The sequence below is a fragment of the Euprymna scolopes genome, chromosome 32, assembly GCF_053919585.1.
Source record: "Euprymna scolopes isolate OS-2025 chromosome 32, ASM5391958v1, whole genome shotgun sequence".
NCBI classification, from domain to species: Eukaryota; Metazoa; Mollusca; class Cephalopoda; order Sepiida; family Sepiolidae; genus Euprymna; species Euprymna scolopes.
In genome coordinates, this window is record NC_136513.1 from 29,914,482 (window position 1) to 29,933,716 (window position 19,235).

Genomic DNA, 19,235 nt, shown 5'->3' on the forward strand with positions numbered 1-19,235 from the left:
ATGCTGTTTCTCTTGGAATCCATCTTGAAAAAAAACTCCAACAAACTGTAAAAGTGAATTTTTGTTGTAAAACGACAGACAGATTTGTATTACTAAATTACGAAGAGCAAACGTACAAAAAAGTAACATACGGGAAAAAATAGTTCACCAGTGGATTCCCTAATTGCTGTTCTCCGTTAGAAAAACATCAACTAAAGGCTTTTTGGTAAACCAACTTTTTTCCCTCTAAAATCAAGGATTTTTTAAAAACTGAAGTTGTCACTGGATAACGGATATAAGACGGTAAAACGTCACGTAAAAAATAAAAAAAAGTTAAATGTACTCCATATATTTTATTTTTTTCAATTGTGACTCGAGTTGGATTTTTTTGTGTGGAAATAGTTGTACTTATGTTCTGCTGTTACTTATTAGGAAGTGCCTAAAATGTAAAAGTCAATCGTATTTGGTGGTTTCAGTAAAAGCCTCAGTTTTTTTTTGGGGGGGGTGTTGGATGAGCTTGACTCGCTAGCGAAGTGAGAAAATATTATTCGAGCAGCGATGTCATTAATTATTGAAAACAGAAACTCTGAAAATTTTGTTTGTAACACAAGCCAGTTATATTTTAGAATACACTACAAAAATGGAAGATTTATCTAGAATACTAATGCAATTTTTGCAGACACAACAACAGGTATTAGCCAAGCGAGATGAACGAAGTGATGAGAAATTATTGAAATGACAACTGGAATATAAAGAAAGGCAGAAGTAATTATAATTTGAACAAGAAGAAAGGCAGAAGAAATTACAATTTGAACATGAAGAAAGACAAAATGACCGTTTTGCTAAAACACTGAAACTACTAAAGAATGATCGAGAAAATGTCGACAGTGCTATTTTTTATAGTATGGCCACATTTAATTATGTGCCGGAGGAAGAAAAGAAGTTTGAAGCATACTATACAAGATACGAGTATGTCTTTCAACTGGACTGCAAAAGTTGGCAAAATACCCAGAAAGTGAGCCTCATATTCAGAACATTGGGTGTAGCAGAACACAGTCAATTCGTAGATTACATATTACCTAAAATAACTACGGAATTAGATTTCATGGAAGCTGTAAAATTACTAAAATAATTATTTAATCCGAATATATCTCTTTTTCATAAGATATGGTTGTGTATGAATCTAAGGAAGATGGGCAACCAAGATTATTTGACATACGCATCAGTTGTCAATAAAAACTGTGATAATTTTAAGCTAGCGGAACTAACAGTTGAAGATTTAAAATGCTTAATCTTCGCACAAGGGTTAGTTTCCACGAAAATTGCAGAAATACGAAGGCGAGTGTTGTCTAAGCTGGAATATGAGCAAGATTTAACACTTCAGAAATTAGCAGAGGATTGTGAAAGGGCCATTACACTAAAAAAAGGATTAACAAAGATAGAAGAATCCGGAATGACATATGTAAGAAAGGTTAGAAAACCATACACACCAACCAAGAACTATACAAATAAAAGCAGTCAAAATGGAACGAGATATTCCAAATATAATAATTATAATTATAGTAAAGAATATATAAAGTCTCTGCATAGATATAACTGTAAGAGATGCACAGAAAGACATTCGGAATCGGATTGCCCTTATTAGAAGAAAAATGCTACATTTGCGAGAAAGTCGGACACAAAAGCGATTGTTGCAGATATCCAGGTTTCACCAGAAAGAGAGTACAGCAAACACAATGAAATGAAAAATTAGACAAAAATAAGCGAAAATACATAAAAGTGAAAATATTTAAAACGCCCATAAAATTACAACTGGATTCAGGATCCGATATTTCTATAATAAACTTAAATACATGGAAAAAGTTGGGTAAACCAACCATGATGAAAACAAGTAAATCAGCTTGGACGGTAACTGGTAGTGAGATAGAATTTGAAGGAGAAGTTATCCTTCCGATAAAATTCAAAGGGATTACGAAGATATTAAAACTGTTCGTATTGAAAAATAGCGAAAATCTGTTTGGAATAGATTTGATTGGGAAATTTGGACTGTGGGATAAGCCAATCAATACATTCTGTAAAAAAATAGAATGTACTACTCCAACAACAGGAAATATAAAAGAGGAATTAAAAAAATTATTCCCTGAAGTATTCATGACTAAATTAGGTCGTTGCAATAAATTTACGGCCTCGTTTGAACTTAAAGAAAACACAAGCCCAATTTTTAGAAAAAAGCGAAATGTTCCGTTAGCTGGATTGGAAAAGATTAATAAAGAATTAGACAGATTGGAACAGGCAGGCATACTATCAAAAATAGAACACAGCGACTGGGCAGCCCCCACCGTATATGTAAAGAAAAAGAATGATTAAATCAGAGTGTGCGCAGACTTTTCGACAGGTCTAAACTCCATATTATAAGATTACCATTACTCTCCCAGAGGAAATATTCACAAAGTTGATTGGTGGTAATATCTTCTCCGAGATAAACTTGAGCAACGCGTATTTACAAATACCGGTCGAGGAAATTGCTCAAAAATACTATGCATGAACAGGCATAAGGGATTGTACAAATACAACCGGTTGCCCTTTGGCATCAAAGTAGCGCCTGCCATCTTTCAGCAAGCGATGGACACCATGCTCAGTGGTATTGAGTGGGCATGTGCATACACGGACGACATTGTTATCAGGAGCAAATCTCTAGAAGAACATAAGGAGCATTTAAAACAAGTATTCACTCGAATACAAGAATTCGGGCTTAAAGTAAAAGAAAATAAATGCGACTTTTGTATAAGCGAAATTAAGTTTCTTGGACATATAATAAATGAACATGGGCGACGTCCAGACCCAGAAAGATCTGCGCCAATAAAAATCATGCCAGTAACAACCTTGCAGAGTTTCTTAGGACTCGCACATTATTACCAATCTTTTATTGAAGGGAGGTATAATTTGCGAGCTCTCTTAAATGAGTTGCTAAAAAAGGACTCACCTTGGAACTGGACGCAAGAATGTCTAACCGATTTGACAAAATAAAGAGCGCACTAACATCTCAATTATTTCTAACTCACTATGACACACAATTAAATGTAGTCGTCGCTAGTGACGCTAGTTCCTACGACGTAGGAGCATGCATTTAACATATCATGCCTAATGGATCTAGAAAGCCGATAGCTCATGCTTCGAGAACGCTGCTTCCAGCAGAGAAGGCGTATTCACAGATTGAAAAAGAAGCGTTGAGTATAATCTTTGCAGTGACTAAGTTCCACCGATATTTATATGGTAGACATTTTATACTTGAAACCGACCATGAACCATTAGTCACAATCTACGGATCAAAAAATGATTACCTGTATACACCGCAAATAGATTTCTGCGCTGGGGTACGATCCTACTGAATTACGATTGCCAAATACAACATCTAGCATCGAAAAAGATTTGGCATGCGGATGGACTTTCAAGAGTGATACCACAGAAACATAATTTGGAAGAATCAGTGGTTGCAGCAATTCGAAGTTAAAAATATGGTAGCAAACATCATTAAAGAACTACCGGTAACATTGTCGGATATTAAAAGAGAAGCCGATAGAGATGAATACATCAATTATATAAAAGAAAAAAAAATTATAAATGAAAAAAAGGTTCAGGAAATGTGTTTCCATATGTAACGATGTGTTATTATACAGCGAGAGAGTAGTAATACCTAAAACGTTGCAGAAGAGGAGTTTGAGAAACTTCCACACAGGGCATCCGGGGATAAATCGAATGAAGTCATTAATGAGAAGCTACGTATACTGGCGTAACATGGACATCGACATAGCTACAACAATAAATAGATGTAAAAGATGCCAATTAGCGGCAAAATCCCCAGCTATAGTACACAAACCTTGGCCGAAAACCGACCACGTATGGTCAAGAATCCACATGGACTTCGCTGGTCTAGTATGAGAAACTTACTACTAAATTGTAGTAGATAGTTACACAAAATGGCCTGAGGTAATGCGTTGCAGGAATCCAACAACGAGCAACTCAATAGGATTCCTACACGAGTTATTTGCACGAGTTGGTGTACCAGAGACATTGGTCACTGACAATGAAACTTAATTCACATCCACAGACTTTAAGGAATTTTGTGACACGTTCCAAGTAAAGCATATCACTACTCCCCCGTACCATCAAAGGTCGAACGGCCTCGCGGAGAGGTTCGTGGACACGTTAAAATGAGCGTTGAAAAAATCCATTGGGATACCAACGGAAAAGCTTTGCAACAATTTTTGAAAATATATAGGATAACACCGCACCCTAATACACCGTCAAAAATATCACCAGCTGGTTTAATGTTTGCCAGAAACGTGAAATCAGCGTTTGATGAACAATTGCCAAGAGAGGCAATTGTCCGAAACACTACACACATGAGAAGAAAGAAATATAACTCGGGAGATCGAGTATATTTCAAGTGCTACAGGAATAACACCTCTTACTGGGAATGTGGAGTAGTGGATAAACGCATTGGTGATTGTACATACATGATTAAAGGTCCACAAATTTTTTATTGCATTTTCTTCGATTCTGAAATTAGGCGTCATTTGATTTTGGTAAAATATATTAATGGGGTTTGCATTGCGGTGTTGGCTAACATTATTATTATTCTGGTTATCGGAAGATTGTAGCATTTTTTTTATTTGTTCATCAACAATGTAATTGGGGAAATGATTTCCCTCTCCGACCTATTATATCCCAAATTCCGACTCCCATCTATCGCCTAACAAAAACACTAAACGAACTTATCAACCCATATATTCCTAGTAAATATAGCGTTAAGTTCACACACGAACTAATACAAATAGTAAAATCAATGCAACCAGAAAACAAAATAATTTCTTCCCTTGACGTAGAAAGTTTATGTACAAATGCACCTGTAGTAGAAACAATAGATAAAATTATCAAGAACATTTATAATAATCCATCACTCCCCCCACTTAAAATTAACAAAAGAGATTTTAAAAAATTGTTACTAATTTGCACTACAGAAGTACCCTTCTATGACCACAATGGTAACATTTATACTCAGATAGACGGTGTGGCAATGGGATCAGTCCTCGGACCAACCCTAAGTGAATTCTACATGGCTGACTTAGAGAACAAAATATTTAAAAACAACATAAAACCCCCAATTTATGTACGCTACGTGGATGACATTCTCATTTTAGCTGAAAATAATGAACAGATACACCAATATCAGCACCTCTTTCAAGAAAATTCAATTTTAAAATTCACAGTAGAGTTAAATAATAACAATAAAATTCCATGTCTTAATGTCCTTATTGATACGTCTAATAACACTTGTAATACATCTGTATATAAAAAACCAACTAGCATAAACTCTAGCCTCCTGAACTTTAAAAGTGAGTGTCCACAAAGGTACAAAATAGCCATAATAAAAAATTTACTAAATCGTGCTAAAATGATATCCTCCACAAAAAAAGCATTGCTAATTGAAATAAAAAACATTAAACAAGTACTCATCAATAATCATTTCCCCAATTACATTGTTGATGAACAAATAAAAAAAATGCTACAATCTTCCGATAACCAGAATAATAATGTTAGCCAACACCGCAATGCAAACCCCATTAATATATTTTACCAAAATCAAATGACGCCTAATTTCAGAATCGAAGAAAATGCAATAAAAAATATTATACGAAGATACTTGACGCCTGTTGACAGTAATTTTAAAATTAAATTTATTATCTATTATAGGAAATTTCGAACACAAAACCTTGTGGTTAAAAACAACTCTTCACCGGCGATAAAAACGTTGGAGCAAACCAATGTAGTGTATAAATTTAAATGCTCTATTGGAGAATGTAACTCCAAAAATAATACATACATTGGGCATACAACAACAACGTTGTCCCAGCGAATAACTATGCACCTTAACGACACAAGCGCGATTTACAAACATTTAAAAAAAAAGAACATAGCTGTCCCCCCTCCAATGTTAGAAAGGTCCTCGTTGACAACACAAAAATTATACAACGGGAAAATAATGTAAAAAAATTAAAGATTCTTGAAGCATCGTACATTAGAACTCTTCAACCTAATATAAATGACATTGCATTTCAAAAAAGCAGTAACGTTCTGAAATGTCTTGCGTAGTCCGTGTTGGACGGACTTCGTACATGGTGTCTACGAACTTGCTGGTTTTAACACTCGAATTTTTAATCGACTTTTATTCTTAATCGACTTCTATTTTAACTCATCACTGAATATATATATTTTAGTTTTCATTTTTAATCCTCATTTTCGCAATCCTGTATTTTTAACACCTGATGATGATTCGTGGACGAATCGAAAGCGCTCGTAATAGCAACATGTATGGATCCTTTATTAATATTTTTGATTTTGAAACAAAAAAGACAATACGAAAAATTGAAAAATTAAAAAAAAGAATTATAAGACAAAATGTCTCCGTTGTATTTAATAAAATTTGCTTGAATGAAAAAATGCTGCCTAAATATACCAATATATATATATATATATATATATATATATATATATATATATATATATATAAAAAGTAATGGTGATTAATAAGGAATAATTTTCTAAGTAAAATATCACGCTTGCTTAAAAGTGTTCTTGGAAGCTAATGAGCCGATTCAGCTGAAATGTTGATATGTAATATTTTTTCCTAACATGCAGCGAACGACACTTTATGGTATATTTTATTGCATTTAATGCAATAAAATATAAAATTTTACAATATTTATTCAACTCTCAAGCATAAAGTGTACCTTTCCAAGTTAACCGACTATCACCTCTCTTAGTTTTCATAGGCTACAATTTGTATATATATATATATATATATATATATATATGTATATATATATATATATATATATATATATAGCCAGTAGAGTTTAGTTTCCTAAAAGTACATCCAATGAAACAACATGTGTCTACCAAAATAGTGCTCAATGAGTGAACAGAGCAGGTATATTAATTTTATTTATACAAACATTAATGGCTACATATGTGCATACATGTTTCTGTAATCACCAACGTTGGGGGAGTACGTCTTCAGGCCAAGAATTACCGTCGAAAGTGATATTTTCACCAAATACATTTTCCTATTTCGTTTATCAAGTTAGCATGCAATTTTTGGTAGACACATGTTGTTTCATTGGATGTACTTCTAGGAAACTAAACTCTACTGGCTATATATAAATGCTCCTGCATAGTTGAGCACTTTACTTCGTGTCTTCATAAAACACAAACATGGAAAGGATTAACTTCGATACGTCACTAAAGAATATCCCCACACCAAATACCAAGGATTATTTATTAAAATTAATAATGAAAATGGATGATTTACTCAAAAGGATGAAATGGAAAGCTACCTTTTTTCTACTGGATAAAGATGATAACACCAAAAAAGAGAGATATGGATTTAAAAGCATAAAATCACCACCAGTAATCCCACAATTAGTGCTATTCGAGAAGGATCGCTATTCACTAATTAGAAATTTAGAATTCCACAAAACTAAAAATCAATTCCAAAAAAAACTCGACAATATTGTAAAGGAGATCAACAAGTCACAACATATACTTGTTAAGGCGGATAAGACCAGAAACTTTTACAAATTAGATAAGAAGAAATATAATGACCTAGTCCAGAAGAATTTGAAAAAAGACTATCACAAGGTAAAAAATAGCAACGTAATTGATTTGATAAATAGGGACAGTAAAAAAATCACGGATGAATTACAAATCAATGATAGAGTAAATAAGCTTAGAGGAAACGAAGCGTATATCCTTTTAAAGGATCATAAACCTAGCTTCAACACAAAACCAGCAACTAGATTGATCAACCCAACCAGACCCGAAATTGGAAAGATTAGTAAAAGAATATTGGAGAGGATCAATCTAGAATTAAAACGAAAATTCAACCTGAACCTATGGATAAATACGGCGGATCCGGTAAAATGGTTTCTTAACATTGCCAACAAGAAAAAATGTGCCTTCGTGCAATTTGACATTATGGATTACTACCCGTCAATCACAAAGGATCTCTTTGGAAGGGCAATGTAATTTGCTAAAACCTATACCAATGTCTCCGATGAGGATTTGGATATCATTATGAAATGCCGCACAACTGTCCTTGTCTATAACGGAGAACAATGGGCAAAAAATGGGCAAAACGACTTTTTCGGGGTATCGATGGGATCGCTAGACTCTGCAGAGGCAACAGATCTCGTTGGACTTTATATCATTTATAATTTAACAAAAGATAATATTATTGATAGAAGGGGCATGCGCCTATATCGTGATGATGGGCTCATAATAGTGAATAATGCTACAAGTGTTAAATGTGATCAGATTAGGAGAGCAATCCATAGGGACATGAGAGATTTTGGCCTAAAAGTAGAAGTTAATGCTTACTTAAAACAAGTTAATTTCCTTGACGTTACTTTAGATCTGGATTCGAATACTTATAAACCATATATGAAGGATAATGCTAACCCTATTTATATACACCCGCAGTCTAACCATCCACCATCCATTATTAAGCATATACCATTATCTATTGAAAGTAGAATAAGTAGCAATTCATCTAATGAAGTAACTTTCAATGATTGCAAAGCTATTTATAATACAGCACTTAAAAATAGTGGGTATAAGGACATAGAGATAAAATATAAAGTAACTAACACTAGCACAAATGGATCTAGAAATCGTGGTAGGAAAATTATTTGGTTCACACCCCCCTTTAATATTATGTTGAAAACAAAACTTGGTACAAAATTTTTACAACTTATTAACAAGCATTTCCCACCAAATAATATATTACATAAAATATTTAATAAAAATACATTAAAATTAAGTTATTGCTGTAGTGATAACTTAGAAAGGATTATAAAAAAGCATAATGGAAGAATTTTAAAGACGACTAATAGAGAAGATGAAAATAATAGTGCAAACACTGCGGTGAATAAATGTAACTGTAAAAAGCCTGAGGAATGCCAAATAAAAAATGAATGTCTGACCTCCTCAGTGGTATACCAAGCTAGGATATTCCCGGTGGAGAACCCAAGGGACGAAAGATTCTACATAGGGAGTACCCAAATGACTTTCAAAAATAGATTCTATGGACATACACGCTCGATGAGTAATCAAACATATGAAAAGGACACTTCCTTATCGTTATATTACTGGAAATTAGTTAGCGAAAATAAAACACCTAGTATAGAATGGAAGATTATTAAGAGGGCCAATACTTGCCACTCATTGAACTCACCATGTCCATTTTGCTTATCAGAAAAACTTGAGATAACTAGGTTTAAAGACAGAGAAAAATTATTAAATATTAAAAAAGAAACTGCTATATCCTGCAAACATTTCAGAATACACTCACTTAAAGAACTCTAAATTAGTAGACTAGAACAATTATGAGTACAACTAACCCCAATCAAATAACCCCTCCCCCCACAAAGAGGATTAGTGAGGTCGCAACTATGATCATACCGGTATGGGTTACGTAAGTCGCTTAATATTCTACTTCATCGAGCAGTTATGGTATTACTAACCGAAACAAGTACCTGTATGAAGGTATTTTTGTTACCAAACGAGTAATAGATTGTTTTTGAGTGAACCTCGTAATAATGTATGCATATCGATGTTTTTTTGGATGTGTGCATGTATGGATATAGGATCTTTGTATAATCGGGTAGGAAAAGCAATTTATAAAAAAAAAAGAAGAAGAAGAAATATATAGATGAAAGAAAGTAAGGAATGAAGGGTGAATGAAAGAAAAAGGAAATTAGGGTGAATAAACAAAGATGAAGGTAAGTACTACAATATATAAGCCTATATACTCGGTTTGTATAACCTAAATACTCTGATTTCTGTCATGTGTCATTATATATTATTATTGTATCGTGATACATCTTATGTATATCTGCCTTACCATCGAAAGAGTGTTTGCTTAATATGAGGATAGGCCTATGAACTTCATGCTGAATTCAATATAAACTTTTACGTAGTGTAAATTTTTACGAAAAAACCTATAACTTAGGAACATGTAACAAGCGGGTGGGGCTATGAAATATAAATATGCGTGTAGAGTTTGATTGAAAAAGGGAATTTATATGGTAAATGTATTCATGTCTGTCTCTATTTTTGATTTATCATTTGGTGGCAAGGTACAGATATATATGTATATGTCTATATTTGTATGAGTATGTATGTATAAGTGTATTTTAGGTATGCTGGTATGTTTGTATATTTTTATAGATATGTGTACCTATATATCTGTGTGTATGTTTGGATATGGATGTATTTCTGTGTGTATTGTATGTAGATGTATGTATATGCATATATATTTTCTGAACTATTAGAATAGGCTGTCTCGTATATGATTGTTGTAACAATATAGACTGCAAGAATGTATGAATGTCCGAATGTTGTTTATATATATGTTATATGTGTATGTATATGTGTGTATGTATATATGTATATATGTATATGGGTGTATATATATGTATGTGTGTATATGTGTGTGTTTATATATATATAGATATGTATGTATATATGTATGTATGTATGTATGTATATATATATGTACACCCGTCTTGACTGTGATAGCATAATATTGAATGTACTAAGGGGTTACCACGCTACAGTAGTAAAGAAAAACGCTATTATTCGTCTCTGTATGTATGTAATGTGTGTGTATATATGCGCGGGTCTGGCAAAATCTAGACATTTATAAGTATATTGATATATGTATATAGGTACATGTGGTATTTAGATAACTTTCGTGTTTTATATTTATTCATAGTTTGTTTGTTTATTTGTTTTAATTTTATATGTTTTAATTTTATTTTATTCTTATTTTTATTTCATTTTATTCATTTTTTCTTGTTTTATTTACCTTAATGTAATTCTTAGCTCTATTCCTACGTAGTTTCAGAGTTATTGTCTAGTTTCAGTATGTGTGTTGGAAAAAAAAGCGTACAGCATGGATTCGCTTTTGGATATACGTATTAATATGTGTGTGTATGTGTGTGTTGTATGTGTGTTGCATGTGTGTGCGGGTGGATGTAGATTAAAAGGCACCGGTCAGTACTTAGCTGACCATAGCTAAGGTTCTTAACTTACAGATTCCAAGACAAGAAAACTAAATTCTCAACTACCTTATGCCATAAAAACCAAAAGTTAGCTTGGAAAGGGAAAGAAAAAGATGTTTATTATCTTCAAAAGACCTCACTCATCCTTTTACCGTATTTTATGACTCCCACCCAGGTTGCATGCTAACTTGATAAACGAAATAGGAAAATGTATTTGGTGGAAATATCACTTTCGACGGTAATTCTTGGCCTGAAGACGTAATCCCCCAACGTGGGTGATTACAGAAACATGTATGCACATATGTAGCCATTAATGTTTGTATAAATAAAATTAATATATATATATATATATATATATATATATATATATATATATATATATATATATATATATTAGGTTTCGGTCGATTAATCGGAATCGGACCCAGAAATCGGAAAAATCGACAAATTTTGGAGTATCGGAACGAGTATCGGAATCGTAAAAAATTGGTGCCTATTTTCCGATGTCAATATTATTATTTTGTTTTTTTTCTTTGATTTTGTTTGAAGCAAAATCTTTCATTGTTAGTAATTATGATGAAATGGTAAATATTTATTGATTTTTAAATGCCAGTGAAGCTAAAACCAGTAGACCATCTTCCACAAGTATAATTTTATGTACTAAAATCTCTGCATGTTTTACATTTCTTTATTTTTACGGAAATCGGGGAAAAATAATAATTCCCTTTAAAAATTGAGAGATTTATAAGGAATCGGAATCGGTAATTGTATCGGAATCAGGAAAAATATTGGAACCGTCCCATCGCTAATATATATATATATATATATATATATATATATACATATATATACATATATATATACATATATATATATATATTTATATATTCGTATTCCTGTATGTTTGTTTGTGTGTCTGTTCACAATTTGATTAATATATACAAAAGGTCCGCTATTTTATTTTATTTTCAGTTCTATATATAGTATTATTCTCGAAAAATATACTATGTAGAAACACCATAATTATCTTATTGCATTAAGGAAAATTGGTGTTACCTAAATAGAATGTTAGTTAATGTTTCTATCGAGAGAATTGTTTAAAGTTTTCTATTATAAATCGTTATTTGATAAACTTTAAATTACAAGTTAATTAATAGAATACTTAATTTAATTTATTTGAAATTATTTCCGACATTGGTCTTTCAAAATACGTAGAGTTATCTCCCCCTATAAACTTCCAAACATAATAAACTCTTCACCAAAGAAAATAATTTCGTAATAAGTTCCTAGCTTCAAAGTAATCCCGTGGAGACAGAATAATGATGTTTGTTTATTTAAATATTCAAAAAGCAAAACACTTACGAATAACCAGAAAAAAATCATTTGTTTTTAATATTCTTTAAACGGCTATACTGAAAATATGACGGCTTCAAATTCAAACTTCAGCCACATTTTTAGAAACAAATAAAGCTCCCCCGACTTTAAAAAAAGAATATCGACCCCCCACACACAAAAATCAGAAAAGTTCCTTTATTTACGGAAAAAGCCAGTAAAAAAGTGCGTTTACAAAAAAATAAAAATAAAAAAATCATATCACGCACGCGTTTGGCTATATTTTTTTTCAGTCGTTCGGGCACTCACGGCTATTTTTATTGAAACAAAAGTTGTTTCGATTCATTTCTACTAATTTGTATTTTTTTTTGGGGGGGGGGTCTTTTAAACGCACCAACACCAAGAAAAAGGGCTCTATATCCGGAGAATAGCTTCTTCACTTTGCATCACTTCTGCCGAAATTGCGTACCACGTACTTTTTTTTTTGACAATTACATTTACATGTTCTTGTCCGTTCTTTTATTTTTGAAATTGTTGGCCATGGTGAAAATGACTATTATCCTTAATTGTGGTCAAACGGAACTTCATGTCAACCCGGGCAATGTTGGGTACCCATGCTAATATATATATATATATATATATATATATATATATATATATATATATATATATATACTGGACTCTATCTCTCTCTTCCCTGTGCACGCAGTTAGCCATTTAGCACATATAGGTTCTTAATTTCTTTTTAGTTGACACAGAGAGGTAACGTCCTAGCAAATTGATTAAATGCGACTTTGTAGCTGAAGTCGAATCATTCGACTGGCAATAATTATCACCTTCTATATTGATTATTGCGATCATATAGTAGTATAAAACTAAATTACAATATCCATAAGTATATCCTATTGAAGGTTCTTAGTGATCGCTTTCTGCTGTGCCCGTATTTTTTTCAAAAGCTGCTGGTTACAAATCCTTCGGCAGGAATAGATTACATTTCCTGCATTGATGATTGCGAGAGCATGAACTCAATATCATTATTGCAGCGGCACGGGAGTATAGGTCGAATACATATTACTTGAGAGAAAGCGAGATACACATGTTTATAGCAACGAGGTTTTGAATTATAAATTATGGCCGATAAAGCAATTAAAATATAGTTCCCAATATACATCAATCCACGAACTAAGTCATATTTTAGCAGGCATAATTTTATTTTAAATCATGTACAAGCAATTCTGATAGAAAAGGTAATACGTTAATTAACTTCAATTTTCTATGATAATTAAGTCAAGGGACCATATTAATATTTTTCGCGAGAAAGTGAGAGTAACGTCCGTCACAAAGTCACGATTAAACGATGCAATTTTCCAGTTCCCAAAACGATGGCACACTTTGGTATGAAAAAAAAGAAATTGCCCTATTCTGTGCTAATGCACTTACTGCTCTGCGCTATTTTTTAAATCGTATTTCCAAGTTTAATTAAAGTTTTATTGTTTTTTTATTCAATTGTAAGGTTAAATACAGAATATACACAAAACACCCTCCCCATGTTAGGAATGGCTTTTTACATAATAACGTTATTATTTCAGCACGGATCAATAAGTACATGAGTGCCCTATATTCTATATGTTTCATTTAACTGACCGAGATCAAGCAATACGAAATAAACTAGCAGAAAGTTTGCAACAAGTTAATCGTAGTAAAAAAAAATGATTACCTGATGTTGTACAAATTATAAGTAATCATTGATACAATTAGAATTTTCGTCTTCACCTGAAATATATTAGCGTGGTGCACAAATAATGTCGTTTGGTTGGCGTTTTACTTCAAGTCATAAAACGGCATTTTTTTTGGCACCAAGCTAATATAAACTATTGATTAGCCGCTTGTGCTATCGAATTGTTTATAGAGTAGCAACAAATATTTTTATACATTAAATAAGAATGAGAGTCTATCACTACATTCTTACTTTCTTTCCCCCTACGCTCCTCTTTTGCGTTTCTCTCCCCAGTTTTTAACTGTTTTTTTTCTGGAATCATCTTCCCAAGCTGGTTCACTGATATGGATTCACTTAACTTATCGTATATGCATTAACGTTGAAACCCACAACTTTATTATCATATTAAATGTGAGCCAATCAATATTTGTGTCGTACGTTTTTTTTTGTCGATACATTAACAGCTAAAAAGAAATAACCATATACACCTTACACCTGATAACGATTAAAATATAAACTGTTAGCTAGAGTTGTTTCTAAATAATAATAAAATTGTATACTAAATAAAACGCTATCATACATCATTGCTATCTCATTCCCTTTTAGTTAGAACTAGTATAAAGACACAAAGATTGAATGCTGATCAACGAATGTTTTTCACTCCCATATTTTATTGGCATCGATATTAGTGAAATCGTCCATTTCTCAATCAAATCGAGTAATTGTCTGGTCTCGCTCGGGAAGCCATCACAGTAAACTGGGAGGAAGCTTCACATTTCTCCCCGCAGTCACTTAGTTCACGATATATTTTAGTCTACAATGCACAGTATAGAAGCTTCTGTTAATTGTATTAAATTATTTTACTAAATAACAGATTTAATTAAAGTTGAAAATAAAAAAAAAATCAACTATCACGGTTCAGTTTTATACTAAACAGAAACATTCATTTAGAACGCGCCTTATCCTATAATAAATATATTTGTCTTTCTGTTTGTCCGGTGATTAAACATCTAAATTGCACTTATTACGCTGTACAAAGTCCTTACTTTCGTTAATATTGCCTGACTACTCTTTCATCAAATTATATCGATTATAGATTATTGATCCTTAATGAAGGCATTCCAGTATAAAAACCTATATTAGAACACTGTCAGATACACGAAGTATATTTGTGCGAAATTACATAAAAATCTGCCCATTCGATTCGGATTCAATAGAGAACGAATTCACAAGCACATAGTACGGACATAGATACTGATAGTTTAAAAAATTAAAATAGTATGTGGTGTAAATATTTTACAAACATTGAGACAAGCATAAAATATAAATTATACACCAAGGATCGCTTAAAACAAGTAAAACAGTTGTTTGTATGGAGGAATAACGCTACAGACATATATCGGCAGGTGGAAATGTGAAATGTTTATTTCACCTGCCCGACATGGTTTTATTTTTTCTCCATGTGCTCAAATTCAATTCATTACTTCCAGTCGTTTAATATAAAGTATTTTATATCTTTCTCTCGATAAGAACAGTGATAGATAACGCTAACTGTTTAAGTTCGTATTCCAGTTGATGGCACCAAATCATATTTTAAACATTTGACACAGTGTTTTGTAATAATATATATATATATATATATATATATATATATATATATATATATATATATATATATATATATATATATATATATATATATATACACAAAATCTGCTTGGATTTAAACATATTTAAACGTATTTTACGGTAAACAGAAGTGCAAAATATTCATATAGAGTCTGGGATGATAAAACTTAAAAAATATTTCTTACACATGTTTTAACAATATTTTAATCTTTTTGACAACAGTTGTTTTTTTTTTTGCAGGAAATCACTTGCGACCGAAGACAAAATAAATTCATACTTTTCGTGCAGAAAATCTTGCATGAGACAACTTCTAATTGAAAAGCTTACTGTGTTTGTTTTTTTCTTTTTTTTTTCAAATAATACGTAAACATTGTTTGAGATTCTGAAATTGTAAAGTATTAATAGTCTAGCCTTACTTTTATGGTTTATTATTATTATTATTTAAATTACCCTACTTTTTCCCATTAGATGAGGTTTTCGCTAAATAACTTGTTTCTTTCTTTTAAATTTATTTTTCGTTAATTTTTTCTATTACGTTAAATAACTTTTTCTCTTTAAATAACCTATCATTGTCTTTTTTGTAAAAATATAAGAATTAATTACCTGCAGCCGTTAAATTAAGTATACGTAGACATCCATATGTATGTTTTATGTAATTATCTACTACATAAACAAATGTTTATTTACAACCAAATTTTAATTGCGCATTTATTTAACTCAAATAAATGTAAGAAAATTATGACAACTTAATATTTTATTGCAAAGCAGAAAATTCCGTAACGTTATTAATTAATTATGCATAATTCTTTAATTTTGAGAAAACTATTTGTTTTTAAATTTTGCTATTTTCATAATAATTTTTTTCGTTGGTAATGAATGAATAAATAAATGAATAAATAAATGGATGACATCTTTGCAATCGAATACAAATTCAATGAATAAATTCACTTTTCTTAAGAGAGGGTCAATTTCTAAGTACAGCTTTTGATAAGTAAAAAACTTACATAAGCTAATGTCAGGTTCTTGCGCTTCTTCTGTGTTTCCATGTAATACGTAAATATTGCTAGACATTTTGGAAATAATAATATTTGTTTACCCTAAATTTTATATTATGTTATTTCTCTTAAGATCGTCTCATTTTCCCGTTTAAATAAACTGCTATTCTCTAAATAATTTGTCCTTTACTTTAAATAACTTCCACTATTTTTCTCTAAATACTTTTTTTCTTGAAATATTTTTCTGTAAAGAAAAAAGAATGTGTGTGCTGCAGAAGTTTACTATACGACGAAATAGCTCTCCGTTTACTTCATTTATCGATTAAATAAACAAATATTAATTTCAATGGTATTTAAAAAAATAATTGCCCTGACTAACATTTAAAAAAATCAGAAAATTTTCCGATAATTCAACAAATGTATAATACATTGTTATTGAGTTTTTCCTTATATGAATTCCTTATATGAATTTAAAATTAAAATTTCATACGTAAGTAGATTCATTGCATCAGAAATTCACATTATTAATATTTAATTTTAATATTACTATAAGTTACACTTATGAATGGTAAACGACATAAAGTTATCTCCCGGTCCTGAATATTTTTTTCTATTTATAATTTTATATGAAAATTCGGTACTTCTGCAAAGCTGCGTTGTAACCATGATTTGGTTTTCTGGTGTGAAGGATATTATACTGAGGACGCAAATATTTGATGATAAGTCTCCAAGCAATTTTCTCAAATCATATCCTTTCCATTTGAATACCTCACTTTAATTGCCCAAATTACAATGTGGCCAGATATTAAATCTAATTGGGGACTTAATTAGTAAAGGTTTCCCCAGATGTTCCTCAACGTTTCAAGGATGTTGGCTGGCATTGTGAAAGAGCAATCTTTGCCCCTAGAATTGGTGAAACGCTCTATTATTATTTTTTAGCAAAAGTTACCTGAGTGAGAGGATTTTTATCAATCCACTGAGTGTGTTATTGACGAAGATCAGAAAGAAGAATACCTGGTAGCATTCACTACATTAGGCTCGAATGCCACATAATATATATATATATATATATATATATATATATATATATATATATATATATATATATATATATATTATTTAGAAATCTTAATCCTTTAAACTGTGTAATAGTTAATAGTTAAGCATAAAATATTTGAAAACTAATGTCCTAGAAGTCATTATAATAGGTTTCAGTTTTAAGTGCGGAACTATGTTAATTCCATGGATTCTCCTTATTTATTCTTAAATTCAGATCAAGCGTTTGCAATTCCTGATAAAATTTGTTTTGGCATGCATATAAAGAAAACTCAAAGGCAAGTCCTTAAAATTGTTGAACTATATCTTCAGATACCTTGCTTTTCTCATAGCCAGTTTTATATTTGTTGCTCACGCGTTGAAAGTACTGTACTTCTCTGTATACTTTATTTTTGTATATATTTATACACCTTTTAGAGGTCAAACCCCAAACCGTTTTTATGTAATGTCTCTTTAAGATTAATGCTACAGAGAGGTTTAACAATGTGTATCAGTGTTCAGATACGCGGTGCTGGAAACTGAATTACAAATTTGACCTCACACTTTAAGAACTTGGTCCCAATAGAATAGAATCACGTGGAGCAGTGCCTGTCTCTCTGTTGGGCCAGTATGTTTTATTAACTACTAGCAGGGCTACCCGGCGTTGCTCGGGACCGTATAAACAATGAAAAAACAAAAGCAGATATTGAATATATGTTTTATTCTTAGGGGAGAGGAATCTTTCATCTCTATGTATTATTTGTTTTATCTACCCTAGGACTGGTATTGTTCATGTTTTATCCCTAGTGTAGGTAATTTACAGCATGTACATGAAATTGTTTTACCTTAGGGAGAAGAGAACAGGTAATATACAACATAATGTGTCTATATTACATCCCTGGCAACGCCTAGAAACCAGCTAGAACATGTATTTCAGTCAATCTTTATTACATCTTGGGCTATGCCGGGAAACCAGCTAATCTCTATTTAGTGACTTGACCACCAAAATACCTCCCTAAGTGTGTCCTTTCTTTTGAACTTATTAGATATAGGTATCTAGAAATGTGTGTGAAATTTTGTTGAATGCATTGTTCACTATGATTTTCTTATTGTTCTACACAATATCAACTGTAGCGAAATAAAACAGTAAACTTAGTGTAGTGTTAGAATAAAGAGCAAAGGAAAAAATTAGAATCATATTCTGTAATTACAAATCTAAATTTGCTAGCGTGTACCAGTATTTGCCAGGTTGTGGAAATTTGGAATTTATAACATATGTAGTGGCCTTTTCCTAGATACCTATTTTTATAATTGTTTCAGTACATTGCTACAAAATGTGACATTTGTTGGCGTTTGTAAAAAAAATCATGAATGTGCTTATATTCCAAAAAAGAAAATATCAGTGCACAGTATTGAAAGTGT

General features: G+C 31.7%; 1 protein-coding gene across 1 annotated transcript in view; it reads left to right on the forward strand.

Moving 5' to 3' along the window:
* The window catches only part of LOC145256105 (general transcription factor II-I repeat domain-containing protein 2-like), a 780,669-nt gene that overhangs the window by 429,630 nt on the left and 331,804 nt on the right, over nucleotides 1–19,235 (forward strand). The window lies entirely within an intron of this gene.